The following is a 14,900-nucleotide window of genomic DNA, read 5'->3' as shown; positions in this document are numbered from 1 at the left end:
TACTGTGGGAATGCGCCAGCAATCCCCCTCCAAATACATTCTTGCCAGCTACTCAGCGGAGGAATGGGACAAGCTCCCAGGCAGCACAAGAGCCCGGGCCAATATTGTCAGTGAGTTGGCAGAGATCAGCCCTATGTAGGCCCAGCGCTGCCATCTTATGGCTGGTATTGGTTGTGCCATTTTATAACACGTCCAACACTGGCCCTGAGGATTCCATTGGTAACCAATATTGTTCGTACCTATTTATATTGATAACAACATTGGCCCGTCATATCCAATGCCCTGACAATGTCGGTGGTACCATTATACGAGGATGGCAATGATGGGCCTGGCTATCCGGCGTATCACCGGTGTTGGCGCTGCCATGAGATAAGGATGGCTATAACGGACAGCATTAGCCATCAGTTCACTGATGTTGGCCAATATTCGACATAAGCTGGACAATAATGTGAGCTCTGTTACAATGGCCCGCCAATGTCAGATATACACTGGCATACCTTACATATCAACAGTATTGGCATTGCCCTTTCATAAAGATGGCTATATCGAACAGCGTTAGCCATTACTCCATTGACGTTGGCTAATATATGGCATATGCTGGACAATACTGTCAGTTCTGTTACCATGTCCCACCAAATGCATTAGCACACACTTCAGTCAACATTTTCTTGTCTATTTCACCTACTGGTCACTACTAGGTGCAAACTAGCATGTGGTGGAAATATTTCATGGGAAACCGCATTAACGTGCTTTTGCGGTTGGCAGGCTCGTTTAATACCTGGAGTCGTTAACTGTGCTGTTATAATCGATGTTTTCAAGTTACCTTTGTAATTTTAAATATTACGGAAATCTTGTGTCTAAATAGTCTTGTGAAGTTCCGCGGTGCTGGTTTCAGTCGCGTTTGCTTTAATCCCACCTAGCTGTTGTTGATGTTGCTCGGGATTACACCATGTTCTTTTACACTAGATCTTCATTGACTTAAGCTGGCACTGTAATCGATCCACATGTATACTGTGACGAATTTGGATGAGACCGACAATCGGTCAACGGCGTCAAATATCAATAAGTTCACCCCCGTTTGCTGGTTCGTCAGGGCGGCGGCGGCGATAAATAGCTCCACGCCGACCGGTAGATTAGAAAGAATCAAAACGACATGTCATATATCGTGCGTAGGCAATGGTTGCTATTTTTTGTATTCTCTTCGGCAATGGTCTAGGTTCTTTCATAGCTGTTCCCGTGGCGATTCCTGCTGCTCTGGGTGAAGAGAATTCCAAAAGTTGTAGCAAATTTCTTTGCCCCCGAGTGTATTAGGTTTAACAGTGGCTTCAAACAGACGATTACCGCAGGACACGCGTGCAGTGCGATGTAAAAAATGAGCGATAAGCACGTGACTCAGATCGACTATGGCGAGCGCGCTTCCATCGAAATAAACTTTAAAAATACACTAGTCCGTTTAAGCTATAGGAATACGAAGCATCGCAGCAGATACTTTCGCTTAAACGATTTAACAATGGTGATCTAAATTAAAGCTGGGTTATTGAGCGGTAAATTAAACGTCGGTCCTCACATGCATGGACGTTCCCACATATGGAAAATCGTATCGACGCTTCCTGCTTCGTTGTCGCTCTAAGAAGGGAAGTATTAGAAAAAAAAAAATGGAGAGAAAACACTGCAGGTACAATCTCAGTATGAATAATATTAAAGTTATGCTGAAACAAATAACTGGGTTACAGTTTCACTTTTCTTCATCGCACTCGTTCGCACATTTGTTTTTTCTCAAGCGTCCGCTCTTGTTGACGACACACTGCGCACTTTTGTTCCAGTCCACTGATGGCACTCACTCGCGCCGAAATATGAACGCTCTGTTCGCTGCTTGCTAGGTGCATTGAAAACATCACAAACAAAGGAAGAAAAACATGGAGGCACGGCGCCAGCAACAGCGGCGCCGACTTGCCCGAGTGGATGCGCTCTGCAGGTGAGGTTGTCGGGTTACACGCTGCGCGATGCAACCCAAGACGCTGGCCCTGACGCTCCACGTGTGGTTCAAGGTGCACACGGCCGCCGCCCGGGCGGGAATTTACGACGCAATGCGTCAGCCGCTATACTTTAAGGCTCTATTTCTTTCATATACCTATTTGACATACGTAGAGCTAGCGTAACTTACGTCTTAGGCTTTGCGAGAGTAGACCATTCCATACGTGTATAATCAAACATACGACTGCAATGACCATGGCGCATTAATCACTGATGGAATATCGCACACATACGGTACTGGTAAATGCTCTATGATTATCTTGAAACACTCATTCGGCAAAAGTACGCCAGTTATTTGCTAAACAAGCCGCGAATATTCAAATCACTGCAGTGGCAAAAATGATCGCAGAGCCAGCTAGAGTCGCCCGCGGCACGGCGACGGGCCGGCTTCCACATTTCACAAGAACTTGAAACGCGAAATATATCCGCGTGGGGCTTTGTCACACTGAATTTTATAGGAAATCAAAATAGCTTCGTGTAGCAGCCAGTATACAAGAACGGCAGCTCAGCAGAACAACATTTGATTGGACGCCATGCAAGTGCATTGATAGCATAATTTTTGAATTTCTGGATTATTTTTTTTTGCACAAGTGCGAAAAAAAGAAGTCTGTAAGGTTTCTCCGCTTTTATTCACACCCCCAATTTCGCGATTCCGTCGTCGTTCACTGCATTACAATGCTTGCGCTACAAATGGCAAGAAGGAATAACTGTGGAGTTCAAAAACTAAATAAAGCAGTCGTTGTTTTACAATTAAGCTTAATTCGGTATCAAAGCTTATTATTCTCTAACTACCCTCGTGGTCGGACAGTTACAGGCGTGCGCGGGGAAGGGAGTTTTTTTTTTACAAATATTTTGTATGGAGAGAAGATTACCCACATGTAAACTGGCTTGTTCGCATTAGAACGAAAAACAAATGTGAAAGAAAAGACTGGAAACACAAATAAAATACGAAAAGGTACAATGGGTATATTAACAACTGGATTACAATGACACATCTTTGTTTCGCACACGCTCGTTCGCACAGTTTTCCACCGCCTGCTCTCCGTGCTGACGCACCGCTCAATCCCGTCCTCGCGCACTTCGCACTACTGTCGTTCCCCGGATCGCACTCTCTCACCGCATGCGATGCGAGCAAGGTCCGAGGTTGCATGCGCGCGTCGAAATTCACGCAGGTGCGCCAAAGCGGAGGACGGGTCGACGCACCACTCAGGGTCCAAGGGGCGGACGGCCGCCGCCCAGGGGAAGGAATTGCGCAGTATTAAAAACACGAACGCTAACAGTCTGGAGACTTCTTTCAAACATTTCCGGGCTCTCATAGGCAACCTGCAGTGGCCAGGCGGCGCTAGTGGAGCGCAGCGTTCAGCGCCGCCAACGGCCGCGCCGAGTAATCTGAGTAGGCTGGCGCGGTCGGGTTGCGTTCGCGTTGTACGGCTAGAAGCATCTCGCGGCTCTCATTTTCTGAAGTTTTAAGGCAATCGAATGTCTTGAGGGCTACTTCCGAAAACCAATACTGACGAAAGGACACCGCCTGTTCGAGAATGCTCATGTTTAAAACGTGAACGGTGTCGACGTCACCGCGAAGTGCGCGCCGCTCGCGACGGAACACCCGCGTGCACAGCTTTGAATTTCGCGTGAGTAGACGGAATTTTTTTTAACGAAATTTATTCTCTCAGGGCATTAGTCGGATATGTGATGATGAATTAAGAAATAATTAAATGAATGAAAAATGTTGTAAACGTAGCTTTTCATTCACCTATTGCGTTCACACCTCATACCCAAACATTGAAAGTGCAGAGAGAACCTGAGAAGAGATTGATCGCAGTTTCTTCTTTTTTTGTTCTTGCTGTTTGATTACAGCAGCATAATAATTTCCTCGCGGTTTTGCTTTAAAGTTTAATACCATGACGAACACTTTTGTTCGTGGTGCACCTTTCGACAGTGCCGCGGAAGTTACAGGAGGCATGGTGCGGTGCCCGCTACGGATGTCGTGGCGATTGCAAGCACTGTGCGGTTGTAGCGTGCGTCATCAACGAAAACTGTGCGTGCCGGGGGCGGGGAGTAGGGGGCCTCCTACACCGTTGGAAAAATAAAGCCCTTAACAACAACAATAACTGGCATGCATTTTGTATCTCCGTACCTCAAGCTTGGGGAAAGCCGGCGGGAAATGCTGGCACTCAACGGCAAAGCTTTCGTAACGGAGGTCGTTAAGAGTTAGAATTTTTTACTGTTGTTACTGATGATGAAATATTCTATCGTCTGAGACAAGAGACTCTTGAGTAGCTTGAGCAGTCGGTGCAAGAAATATTTGGCGCGGAACAATAGAACGAAGTTCCATTCTCAGCGTACACAGTATCACGGGCCTCAACACTCCGCCACTTCAACTATTTCAGCACCTTAAGAACTAATTTACAGATAAATATGCTTATTGAAATCTGTAATTGGAAGTTTTGAAGATATTTTGGCTTTGTGGTTCCGAATAGACACCGCATTAGAAATCCGGTTCACAGATCCACGAACATTATTTTTTTTATTTCGCCTCCGTTGAAATGCGGCTGGAATACGATGCTGCGGCTGCGGGGCTTTGTTGCTTTTCTGGACGTATGCCACTCGATCTTGCACAGCATATACCAGTACACGCCAAATTTTACAGCGCGTACTGAGTAGCGTGCCCCAACCAGCGTGCGACTCACCGAGTCCGAAGTTTATACCGTTTCCTCCGCTCACGGGCAATCCTCTTGTTTTAGCTTCTTGGCGTCTGTAGGCCAATGGCTCCATAACAAAACGAATTTCAGTTACATTACTCTCTCGCAGCCATTATCTCTTTCTCTCATCATTCTCCCCAGGTTTTCCCAGCAAGCGGTACGCCTAAGTTTCCTTCGTGATTGTGGCAGTCTTTCTCGCCGCCCTTGCGCTTATTTTTATTCTTGTTCACATCCGTAGCAGTCTAAGCATCGCACGAGACCACTGAAGTCACTAAATGAGTAAATCACACTCACTGGGATAACAAAACGCGAACGCAGAAGGAACACAGCGGCCGCAACATATACGGCGTCAGCTTCTGCGCCGACTCAGTATTAGCTCCCGTCGGCCGCCAGGTGGCGCCACATGTCTCAGCAAACTCCATTGCAGGTTGCCTATAACAGGTTGCATAGAGAAATGTGCTTTTACCGCATTTTCTTGACCAATAAAATATACGCAAGAAACTAAACTGTGAGAAAGAAACAAGCGCCTAATGAAACGGGCCAACAAAGGACTGATCTAGCAGATAGAATGATGGTGACGGTGCGGATATATGAGAAAAAATGTAAGCATCGTATGCAACTAGCTTATAAAGAGGTGCCAAGTCGTGGTACTGAGATGCTTAGCTCAATAATTTTCAACAAACTTGCTTCAAATCCTCATTTCAGGGTGATATAAATATTCCACTCGATTGAGCACTATTGTATGAAAGAATTTTCGTTGGTATGCTAAAAGTGAGCAAACTATTCGTAGTAGAACACAGCATTCAAAAAATACAACTTGAACAGGTTTGGGTGTTAGAAACAAAACAGCTAGGCGCCTCTCCAGGGCGACGACGAGCTTCGCTGCTGGCACAGAGCCCTACAGAGCTGAGCAGCCGCAGAGCGCATTTATGCTGCTGCTGCTGAAAAGGCGATTACTAAAAAGCTCGAAGGATGACGCGACAATCGCTTAGCCGGCATGACGGCGGCAGTTGTATTTTGTTTCAAAGAGGGCGCTCCGTTCATTCATTCATTCTTTCGTCCAACGGCCACTCGTTCGCTCGGCTCGACGTTCGGTGGCACCGCGCACGGAAAATGCTTCTTTCTTCAAGAAATATTCCATGTAAATTTTCAAATTTTTTCATTCAGATTTCATAAAGCGTTTGTGTATATTGGAGCAAAATATGAGCCTCTTAGATTGAGCATTTTTTTAAATTACAAGCGTTGTCTTACATTTCATTGTTGCTGCAGGCTGCGTAAGCCATGTGCTAGGGAGATTTGTCTTCTTTTAGTATATTTCTTACGTTGTTAACTTTTCAAAAGTGGTTCTCAAGTGTGCGCGACTTGATGCCGATCATTTTGCAGCTTATTTCAAGTTAAACCGTTACTGTTTTGCAGAGTACTGATTTTCTAAAGTAAACAACTGCGTGGCATCGTAGCCCTAAAAGCCAACTACGGATATTCACGGCGTTACAGTGGCTGGAACGGCGTATAGCCGTTGCGTGGCTCGGCCGCTCGGGTTCCCTCGGGTGACCTCGAGCGGAGTCAGCGGAGTCCGGGCAAAAGCATATTTTGTCGTGTCTGGTGCGATAAAACGCTAACCGCATGAGTCGCGCGGCAGCACGATGCGCAGTGCGCTGAGGACCGCTAATGCATTGCCGCTCGGCGCTGTCGCCCAGGTTCTGGGTTTTTAGAAAATCGCTCATGATGCTGGAACCAGCTCGCGAGGCAGCCAATCGCAAAAGGCTTCGGGGCACTCACCTTAGTTGTTTCTTTTTTTTTTTTTTTGCATGCAAAGTTTGTTTCCCTAGTCCGGTATGAGCGAAAATCCTGCAGACGCTAATTTCGTCTGATCCGTGCATATATGAGCGCATCGAGACGGTTTAGTAAAAGCTTGGTAGGGTAGTATTGCAAAACAAAAAATGCTAGTGTGGCTAGATATTGCTAATTTTCGAAAGTTGCAGAAAAACGCCACTGCTTTAAATCATGTCTGCATCGCAGTATAGTAGCACGCCGCTGCACTGGGACCATTTTTTTTTTTTTGGGGGGGGGGGGGGGGGGCTTGACGCTTTTCACGAAATTTCCTCAGTGTTGCTGTTTAGTGCAAGAAACTGGATATAGCGTAACTGTACTCATTTACCAAACGAGGAGGCGGCGCTAACAAAGCAAGACTTAAAACGCGTCTCTGTCGCTGAGGTCCTTCGCTCTGTGCGATGTGCACCAGCAGCAGCGACAGGCGTTGGCGTCGTCGTCGCGCGATGCATCGCCAGGAATTGTCGCCTATTTTTATCTTTCTGTATCGTTGCTTCAGTTGCAATAGATCAGTTGCAAAACCTACACGTCAGCTTCCTGGTGCGGCAGACATTCCTGCACAATGGCGGCATAGACTTTGGGGTAATAGTTGGGCACAGTGCTAGCACGTCGCCTGACGGGCAGGGTAATTCCCGCGCCTCTTGCCCATTCGTCACAGTATTATTCGCGTGCGCATTGCCGCCCCACTATTACCCTCTCCGGTTAGTGTCCCTTTTCTAAATTTTCTTCACCCCTAGGGTGACAGTGCGCCCCCCTTTATTCCAGCGTTAAGAATGCCCAAAAACCTTTCGCTGACAATTGCCTGTGCGTGGGGAACTGCATCCAAAGCAGCGTGGACTGTGGTAGATGCATGTACTGCACCTAACTATTATCCCTGAATCAGGTTCTGTCGCCACTGTGCACGAATTCCTGCCTCACAGGGAAGCCGACTTGTAGGTTTCGCAACTGGTGTGTTATAGCATCTCCAGCAGGGCCGGAGCCTTAAGTGTGAGCTCTGGGTGGGCTCAGGCAATTTCAGTTCCAGGCCGGGTTCGGGTTTGTAGCATGAGGCCCGGGTCGGGCTCAAAATTTATGCCCGTGCACACCTCTAGTCGCGTCGGTTGTGTAGCACACGTTTGGCGCCCGTGCCTGCTTTTAATTTTGTTCTTCGCACCATGACACTTTGCTCCAGCATCAAGACTGCATGAAACATCAGTATGCATTTTCTGGTCGTTATGCTAACTGATCGCCCCACCGCCCTGGCACAGCTATGTTATACCATGTGTAACATAGAGTTGCAATTAGTCCATTTTTTGAGACAGCTTTGAATTGAAATTAGAGATTAACTAAACAGAGAAGAGCCGTGGTATGCTGTTATCATGATTTAGAGGCATCGATTTAATGGAGACTTTCTTTCCTTGCATTTAGGGCTCTTTGCTCTATAACGCCCGCAGCCCAGCTGCTCCACTTGTATCATCGCACTGCTTTTGCACAAGCAATCATCTGCCATCAAAGGGGTGCTGCCTGAATGTGAGGCAGACAACATCGTCAACATTCTGGTGCTGCAAACCTGTCAACAACTGTGGGAGCCTTGCCATGAAACATGCTGTGTGTAAGGAAACATTGCCTCGGTAGGTATGACACATTGCCTTTGCTTTGCATTATATAAAGGCTTTAAATGCTCTGCTGGCGTTTTGCTATATGATTGCATGCTATATGACTTTTTCTGGCTTTTTAGCTCAAGGCTTACTTGTTCAGAAGTCTTGCCCACCAGTATGCAGAAAATAATATCCTTCATGCCCCTGGCAGTGTTTTAATAGCTGGTGCTATATTTCATTGCTTTATTTCAACAGTATGTGACTATTTCAAGTTGAGGCATGATTGAGTGAACCTGTGGTGTAATAGCACAATAACAGACATAGATTGTGAACTGAAGAAGTAGTTGTCATTTGCGTAACACGGGAGTGTAGGTGCTTTAAGTGATGGAATATTTAGCATACTTGATTATGCTTGCATTACAAGAATTCGCAGGAAGCCTGTATTGAGGTTGCAGAGAAGAAAGCCATTCAGTATTGCTCAGGTTATTTGCCTTCCACTCTCCCTTCATTACTGCTGCCTGCACTGTATGTATTTGTTCATACAGACATGCAGTTACTGACTGCTTGTACATTTCTGGTTGCCTACACTGGCTTCAGCCATGTAGATGTAATATTGCTTTGATCTAAACCAGGCTATTTACTTTGCTCAAAGTGACAATTTTAAATACTTTTCTCCCCAAGCCATTGAGATTCGCCATTAGCTCCCAACTCGCTTTATTCGCAGCTGCAATGAATTTATTCTATAACCCTAGAGAAAGACATTTGCAGAAAGATCATCATGCAATACTCGTTCAAATTTTGTAAATTTTAGAGAACATTGTTTGTTTTTGCATATGCTTCTGTGTTCGGAAAACAGAGCAGACTTGCTTACAGTGCAGGAGGGGTGGGCTGAAAGACAAAAGGAAATTATTAGTGCAGCTGCTCATTCAGGCGTGCATTCCTTGTGCATTTATTGCTCTTATATATGTGCACCTTTGCCTGCATGCTTGCCAGGGCGTTCCCCATAATGGGTGACAGTGATCTTGCCGCCTACCTCTCAGGGGGACTGCCCTTTTCTAACTACCTGCTCACAACCAACTCACCTCCTAGGCTTCAAATTTGTCATACTCAAGGACGATTTTCTGTGTTTGATGCTACCAGTGACGCCATTTAAGATACGCAGTGTGCATCATTGGTTCATTAGTTTCATTTCGGGATGTTGTCACCCCTTATATTCCTTACTCATATTTCTTTTTCTACATCCCCTTGCAACTGCCAAACGAAATAAGATGTATAAAACTGCGAAACTCGCGCAGTCTCTGAATGCTATGTCAACAACAAAAATCTTTTGCATGTCTTAATAAAAGTAGAAATGATCCCCCGATGTTCTTTTTTATTGTCATATCTAGTCAGACGGTTTAGTGAACTGCCACATGACCAAGCAAATTGCAACTGTAAGTGCACTGAGGAGTCATGCGTTAGAGCAAGCGTATGGATCATGTGTTGCTTAGCTGCTTAACTCCAAATATCCTCCTTTGTCAGACAAGATATTTTTTTAGAAAACTGAATGAGCCAGAAGAAAGCAGATTGGATTCTTAGCTGCATTGTTACTTGTTACACGTGTGTTCCACCCCTGTATACATGAACTCGGCAGAATTGCGTCGAGTACGTCTGTCGAGTGAAAAATCAGTTGTGGGGTTCATGTATACACAGTCGGGTCGAGTAAAATAGGCGGCGGATCGGGCCGCGTTAACTCGATTTCAGGGGGTAGGTTAATTCGCTTGACCCGCTTATCTAAAGGCATGTAGACGCAGTCCAGTCAGGGAGTCTAGTTATGCATGTAGACGCTGTCCAGTCAGGGAGTATAGTTATGGGGAATTCTGGGATAGGAAAAAGCCTCTGGAGCGGCGACGAGCGTCACTCGAAATGAATGCTTTTTAGCGCTCATCAACGATAAAAAATAATCGAAGCTCTCGGTAGTAAAAGTCAATGGGATCAAATACGAGTAAGAACTTGCACAATAACTTCGAATCTCGATGCTACGCTCTGCTACGATACTTACTCACTAGAAAGCGAGTTCATGTAGACATCAGCCGTGTCGAGAATGATGACCTTGCTTACTCAACGCTGATTCAACCCGTTCTGTCGAGTCCATGTATACAAGGCTATTGTACTTGTAATTTTAGGTGAACTCTCAGTTCGTGTATTGCACATTAAATTTGAGCGATATGTGTGCTTTTTTGCGTCTGTGCTGTTTTGTTCTGCAAACAATACTATTTCTCCAGACACAATCTTATTTTTAATTTGAGTACAAAATATTGTCCATTTTTGAAAAAAAAAATAATTTGTGAGGCTGTTAAGGAATTTTGATTTTGAAATATATTCACAAAATATCAACATTTTATAGATACTGAAATATAAAATGTGTGCGGAAAAACTTTTCAGCTCAGGATTAAACTGGTTTTTCAAGGAAGTTGTGATAGGGTGGAAGTGAAAAATCACTGTCATGCTAGATGTATCGTTTTTTTATGATCCCAAAGTCACATCATGCATTGTATTTTAAGGTGTGCTTAAGCAATGAAATAATATTTGGCCTCAGATATTCAGGCAGACTAGTATTCTCTATACCAACAACTACTATGAATTGGTTTGAAGAAATCAGATGCCCGAGCACCACCCCTGGTACCTGGACATAAAATCACCCAGGTATGCCTAACTGAATATAATCTTGCACGTGGAAGGTTGCCGATAGTATGGCCATATGATTAGCTGCGATGAGGGAAAATGCATACCTGGTAGGCTGCTAGCTGATAAGGAAGTACGATATCATTGTACTCAGATCTAGCATAACATTTTCCTGCCTATGCAAAGTAAATTTCTAGTACTTGCTCAATTGCTCATTGCAGGCTGACTGTAATAATTTTAGCTGAACAAGCATGCAATGTATGATTACTAGAACTTCTTGTTGGGCTTGTTCGTGTTTATTTATTATAAACTGAAGGCGCCATAACAATGCACGCACACAAGAAAAGAACGGGACAGAGTTCCACTCACAACTGATTTATTGTGCAGAACAAGTACATATATATCTCACTGCCGGCACATGCGCAAGGAACACATTCAGCTACATCACATTCAGCATCTTGTAGTTTAAGATAAGCTAGTTCAAGAATAATTTCTCAGAGAAAGAGGCTATGATATGAGGCATGGGCTTCTTGAACATATCTTAAACTACATGACGCTGAATGGGTTCCTTGCGCATATGCCGGCAGTGAGATTGTCACAAACCCCCGCCTTTACGGTCACAAGAGGTGCGGGATCCCCTTTACGATTACTCGTCGTTCCTCTATGAGGGTTGTGAACACATTTAAAAGTTAGGCCGGTCAACCCGTGAAGCACGTGTTCGGTGTGTGATTGAGGAATAAGTACAAATAGGTCACTTTCTTTTACAAACAATTGAAGGTTTATAAATAGCAGACCAAAATTACACTGATAATAATAGAGTACAATGAAAGAGAATACAACGCCACGACAAGATATTGATAAAGACGAAGAAATAAATGATAAGAGAAAAAAAAATAACCAGACAATGAACAAAACACTGTGATAAAAATATGAAGACTATAAAGATAATAAAGCAGGTATTTCAGATATTATAAGTATGAGCAAAAGTTACATAAGAACACAGCGTAAAATACTACTAAGTCAGGTCAAAAGTTAACAAAGCGAAAATAATGTTCGATTGAACAACAGTCCGTGGCGAATGAAATTCTCACGTCTTTCTTGTTTGCTGAGGCGTCGAAGGCTGTGTTGCTCGGTAGTGGCGGCCGTACAGGTGCAGAGGACGATGCGTCGATCGCGGGCCCGAAGAACACAATACGCTTTCGGAGCACCGCGGAGTGGCCGGAAGTTTGAATCTTCCCAAACGCACTGGTGAGGGCGTGCTGCTTTCGGTTATTTTATACCCTCGGCCGACTACGCAGCAGCCGCGTCAAGGACAGGCGGTCGCTGCCCCATCGGCTTGTCGAATCTTGTCCAGAGGAGCGACGGAGTCCCGTGAATTCCGCTCTATATTCCAGCCATAAGCTCCCGCATCTTCCGCTGTATAATAGGTGAGGCAGCTTGTGACACTGCCCCCCACTGAAGAATATTGCCTCGGAATATTCTAGATCCACAAGCGCCGAGAACGATGTTATTACGCCCCTATAGAGGGGTGCAGTAGATTGGGTCCGTTCAGTGCACTGAAGATCGTTCGTCACTCACTACCGTTCATGACGCGCACCATATACGCACTGATCTGAACCCGCACACACCACAACACTGTAGTTCTTCAGTCATGTCTTGCGCACATGTCACAAGTCACGGATCACTGATAACAATCAAGTGCACATATATACAGGCACATCGTGTACGATTTTCATTACACAATCAACACAATGCAGCTATGCAGTAGTGCAAGCTTAACAACTATTCCAGCCGGCTCATGTAATCTGCTCCCACGTTCTCGCTGCCTTTAATATACTCGACACGGAAGTTGTATTCCTGAAGCTTAATACTCCAGCGAAGAACGCGGCTGTTTGCAGATTTTGTTTCTTTTATGAACTTCAAAGGCTGGTGATCCGTCTGGACGAGAAACCTTCTCCCGTAGAGGCAGACTTGAAATTTCTCGATTCCCCAAACGAGCGCTAAAGCCTCTTTCTCAGTGGTTGAATAGGCTACCTCTCGAGGGAGCAACTTGCGGCTCGCATAGGAAACTGGGTGCAGGATTCCGTCATGCGATTGAAGCAGAACGGCTCCAACACCTCTATCCGAAGCATCTGTTCGCAGGACGAATTCCCGGTCAAAGTCTGGCAATTTCAGAATTGGTGCCTCAGCCAGTTTTTCCCGCAAGTTCTTGAAAGCCCGTTCTTGCTCGGGGCCCCAGCTCACGACTGAAGGTTGACCTTTCCGTGTTAGATCTGACAGAGGACAGGTTAGGTCAGCATAGTTCGGGATGAAATCACGGTAGTAACCCGTGAGTCCTAAGAAGGATCGGACCTGCTTCTTTGTTGTCGGCCGTGAAGCTTCTTGTATCTTCTGTAGGGTCTTGGTGAGGGGTGACAATTCTCCGGACGCAATTTGGTGGCCCAGGAATGCGACGGTTTCCATTCCGATCTCGCATTTCAGCGGTTTGATGGTGAGACCAGCCGCTTCAATTCGAGCAAAGACCTCGTACAATGTTTGGAGATGCTGTTCCCATGTCGCACTGGCAATGAGAACATCGTCGAAGTAGTACGCCACGTCGGGAATATCGGCCAAGATGTTCCGCATCAGCTTCGTAAAAATGGCTGGCGCCGTCTTATTACCGAAGGGCATATATCGGAATTGAAAGCGCCCCGTGCCAACCGTGAAAGCAGTCATCGCCTTTGAATCGGGTGACAACGGTACTTGCCAATATCCCTTGGATAAGTCCAGCTTGGAAAAGAATTTCTTGCGGCCTACCGAGGCGATAAGGTCGTCCGCACGTGGTAAGGGCTCGGCGTCGTCTGCGATGACTTCGTTTAACTTCCGAAAGTCAATGCATAGCCGATGCGTCCCGTCGGGCTTGCGTACGGCGATCACAGGGGAATTGTAGGGCGACTCCGATGGCTCAATGATGTCTAATCGGAGCAAGTCGTCCACTTCTGATGCAATTGCCTGTCTCAAAGCGTACGGTAGCGGATATTGTTTTACATTTATCGGCCGGTCGCTCTGTAACTTCAGTTGGCACTTGATTAGCGTGGTCTTTCCCGGAAGGTCCGAAAATATACCTTCGTACTGTTGCAGAAGTTTCTTGGCTTCATTCTGTTGTACGTGGCTCAATCTCTCGGAAATGTGTACATCCCCGATAGACTGTGTCTGGGAGGGCTTAGGAAGCTCAATCTCTCCAGCGTCTGTGTCTTCTTCTGCCGATATTACTGCCCCGACAGCTGCAACAATGGTATCGTCTTTCCTTTGCTGGTATCTCTTCAGCATATTGATGTGGAATATTTTTGTGGCATGGCCCAAATCCACTTCATAGTCGACATCGCCCCTGCGGCTGATGACCGAAAAGGGACCCTTCCATTGCATGAGCAGCTTATTGTGCTCTGTGGGAAGAAGAATAAGAACCTTCTCTCCCGGTTTGAGTGAGCGTTTGCGGCTCTTGATGTTGTAGTAGCGGCTGTAACGCTCTCCTGCGCGCTCTAGCTCTTCGTGGGCAAGTTTACAGGTATTTTCCAGTCTGTCCCGTAGAGCAAGCACATACTCGTACGTCGTTCGCAACTCGTTAGGGATGGTTGCATTCGTCCAAAGCTCTCTAAGTACAGCCAGGGGTCCACGCACATTTCGCCCATATAACAGTTCGAATGGGGAAAAGCCGAGGCTTTCTTGGGGCACTTCCCTGTATGCAAACAAAAGTGGAGCCAGGTAGCGATCCCAATCGGTTGGTCTCTCTTGACACATGCGCTTGAGCATTTGTTTAAGTGTGCCGTTAAACCGTTCGACTTGGCCGTTCGCTATCGGGTGGTAGGGAGAGGTATGCAGCTGTTTTACTGACAACAGACGGCTAACCTCCTTCATTACTTCGGACGTAAAATTCGTGCCCCTGTCACTGAGGACCTCTCTGGGCACTCCTACACGGGAAAACATCTCGACAAGTGCTTCGGCTACCCTTTCGGTCTCGACGCTAGGAAGTGCGACTGCATCAGGGTACCGAGTGGCATAGTCCACCATGGTCAGGATGTACCGATTGCCTTGAGCGGACTTCGGGTTGAGTGGA

Source organism: Amblyomma maculatum, chromosome 10 (assembly GCF_055883805.1).
Source record: "Amblyomma maculatum isolate TAMU_Amacu chromosome 10, ASM5588380v1, whole genome shotgun sequence".
Classification (NCBI taxonomy): Eukaryota; Metazoa; Arthropoda; class Arachnida; order Ixodida; family Ixodidae; genus Amblyomma; species Amblyomma maculatum.
This window is presented reverse-complemented; position numbering follows the sequence as displayed.